Source organism: Dendrobates tinctorius, unplaced genomic scaffold (assembly GCF_039654945.1).
Source record: "Dendrobates tinctorius isolate UK_male_01 unplaced genomic scaffold, ASM3965494v1 ptg000070l, whole genome shotgun sequence".
NCBI lineage: Eukaryota > Metazoa > Chordata > Amphibia > Anura > Dendrobatidae > Dendrobates > Dendrobates tinctorius.
This window is the reverse complement of record NW_027361738.1, coordinates 89,373,444-89,376,781: the sequence shown is the minus strand read 5'-3', so window position 1 is coordinate 89,376,781 and position 3,338 is coordinate 89,373,444.

Genomic DNA, 3,338 nt, shown 5'->3' with positions numbered 1-3,338 from the left:
TTCTCCCACTTTGCACTGATGAGGGGCAGTACCCCGAAACACTGTCTGCAAATGGAGATTCTGGCTTGGCTTTTATCCTAAGTCATGTAACTAGGCTCGTTAAAGGGTCAACATTGACTTTTAGGATTGCTACCTCCAATAGGTGGCACTAGAGTTCTAGTCCTCTTCCTCTCTGAAGAGACAATTTGCATAATTACCATATAGATATAATATTTATCTTTGTATGGCGGTATTATAAAAGCAGTGAGTGGTGGTATTGTTTGTACACCATACAGGAGAATTGTTTGACATTGTATGGCAGAATTATGGCAGGGAATGGCATTATTATGTGGGAACTGTACAGAAATCATATATTGGAATTGTGTGACAGTATTACGGCACTGAATGGCAGCATTGTGTGTGCACCATGTAGAAGTGTTATTTAACAGTGTATTGCAGTACTGTTATGACATTCTGTGTTCACCATACAGAAGTATTATTAGCATTGTGCAACAGTATTATATTAGCAGTGAATAGCGGTAATACGTGTGCACCATATAAGAGTGCTATTGTACATTGTGTGGTAATATTAATATGGCAGTGGATGGCAGTATTGCGTGTGGACATCATATAGAAGTATTCACGTACCGAGTTCTGGGTTCAAATCAAACTAAGGACAACATCTGCAGGGAGTTTCTACATTCTCCCTGTGTTTGCTTGGCTTTCTTCCAGTTTCCTCCCACAATCCAAAGACATACTGATAGGGAATCCAGATTGTGAGACCCAATGGGGACAGTGATGATAATCCTTTCTGTAAAGCACTGCAATATGCGACGGCGCTATATAAGCGAGTACATTTATAATTACGTGGTATTTTTGTGGCAGTGAAAGCATTGAGATTGCCCCATATATGGGCATTGTTTGGCATTATATGGCAGTATCATTTTGTCAATGAAGGGTAGTATTGTGTGGGCAATTTGTAGATATATTTTTTGGCATTGTCTGAGAGTAGTGTTATGACAGTGAACGTGGTATTTTGTGTGTAAACCATACAGAAGTATCATTTTACACTGTATGGCAGTATTAATTGACATTGCATGGCAGTATTATTATGGCAGTGAATGGCCATATTATGTGTATATCATATACAGTGGGGCAAAAAAGTATTTAGTCAGTCAGCAATAGTGCAAGTTCCACCACTAAAAAAGATGAGAGGTGTCTGTAATTTACATCATAGGTAGACCTCAACTATGGGAGACAAACTGAGAAAAAAAAATCCAGAAAATCACATTGTCTGTTTTGTTTTCATTTTATTTGCATATTATGGTGGAAAATAAGTATTTGGTCAGAAACAAAATTTCATCTCAATACTTTGTGATATATCCTTTGTTGGCAATGACAGAGGTCAAACGTTTTCTGTAAGTCTTCACAAGGTTGCCACACACTGTTGTTGGTATGTTGGCCCATTCCTCCATGCAGATCTCCTCTAGAGCAGTGATGTTTTTGGCTTTTCGCTTGGCAACACGGACTTTCAACTCCCTCCAAAGGTTTTCTATAGGGTTGAGATCTGGAGACTGGCTAGGCCACTCCAGGACCTTGAAATGCTTCTTACGAAGCCACTCCTTCGTTGCCCTGGCGGTGTGCTTTGGATCATTGTCATGTTGAAAGACCCAGCCACGTTTCATCTTCAATGCCCTTGCTGATGGAAGGAGGTTTGCACTCAAAATCTCACGATACATGGCCCCATTCATTCTTTCATGTACCCGGATCAGTCGTCCTGGCCCCTTTGCAGAGAAACAGCCCCAAAGCATGATGTTTCCACCACCATGCATTACAGTAGGTATGGTGTTTGATGGATGCAACTCAGTATTCTTTTTCCTCCAAACACGACAAGTTGTGTTTCTACCAAACAGTTCCAGTTTGGTTTCATCAGACCATAGGACATTCTCCCAAAACTCCTCTGGATCATCCAAATGCTCTCTAGCAAACTTCAGACGGGCCCGGACATGTACAGGCTTAAGCAGTGGGACACGTCTGGCACTGCAGGATCTGAGTCCATGGTGGCGTAGTGTGTTACTTATGGTAGGCCTTGTTACATTGGTCCCAGCTCTCTGCAGTTCATTCACTAGGTCCCCCCGCGTGGTTCTGGGATTTTTGCTCACCGGTCTTGTGATCATTCTGACCCCACGGGGTGGGATTTTGCATGGAGCACCAGATCGAGGGAGATTATCAGTGGTCTTGTATGTCTTCCATTTTCTAATTATTGCTCCCACAGTTGATTTCTTCACTCCAAGCTGGTTGGCTATTGCAGATTCAGTCTTCCCAGCCTGGTGCAGGGCTACAATTTTGTTTCTGGTGTCCTTTGACAGCTCTTTGGTCTTCACCATAGTGGAGTTTGGAGTCAGACTGTTTGAGGGTGTGCACAGGTGTCTTTTTATACTGATAACAAGTTTAAACAGGTGCCATTACTACAGGTAATGAGTGGAGGAAAGAGGAGACTCTTAAAGAAGAAGTTACAGGTCTGTGAGAGCCAGAAATCTTGATTGCTTGTTTCTGACCAAATACTTATTTTCCACCATAATATGCAAATAAAATGAAAAAAAAACAGACAATGTGATTTTCTGGATTTTTTTTTTCTCAGTTTGTCTCCCATAGTTGAGGTCTACCTATGATGTAAATTACAGACGCCTCTCATCTTTTTAAGTGGTGGAACTTGCACTATTGCTGACTGACTAAATACTTTTTTGCCCCACTGTATATACAACTCCTGGCAAAAATTATGGACTCACCGGCCTTGGAGGGTGTTCATTTAGTTGTTTAATTTTGTAGAAAAAAAAGCAGATCACAGACATGGCACAAAACTAAAGTCAATTCAAATGGCAACTTTCTGGCTTTAAGAAACACATAAAGAAATCAAGAACAGAAAATGTGGTAGTCAGTAATGGTTACTTTTTTAAACCAAGCATAGGGGAAAAATTATGGAATCACTCATTTCTGAGGGAAAAATTATGGAATCACCCTGTAAATTTTCATTCCCAAAACTAACACCTGCATCAAATTAGATCACTTGTTAGTCTGCATCTAAAAAGGAGTGATCACACCTTGGAGAGCTGTTGCACCAAGTGGACTGACATGAATCATGGCTCCAACAAGAGAGATGTCAATTGAAACAAAGGAGAGGATTATCAAACTCTTAAAACAGGGTAAATCATCACGCAATGTTGCAAAAGATGTTGGTTGTTCACAGACAGCTGTGTCTAAAATCTGGACCAAATACAAACAACATGGGAAGGTTGTTAAAGGCAAACATACAGGTAGACCAAGGAAGACATCAAAGCATCAAGACCGGAAACTTAAAG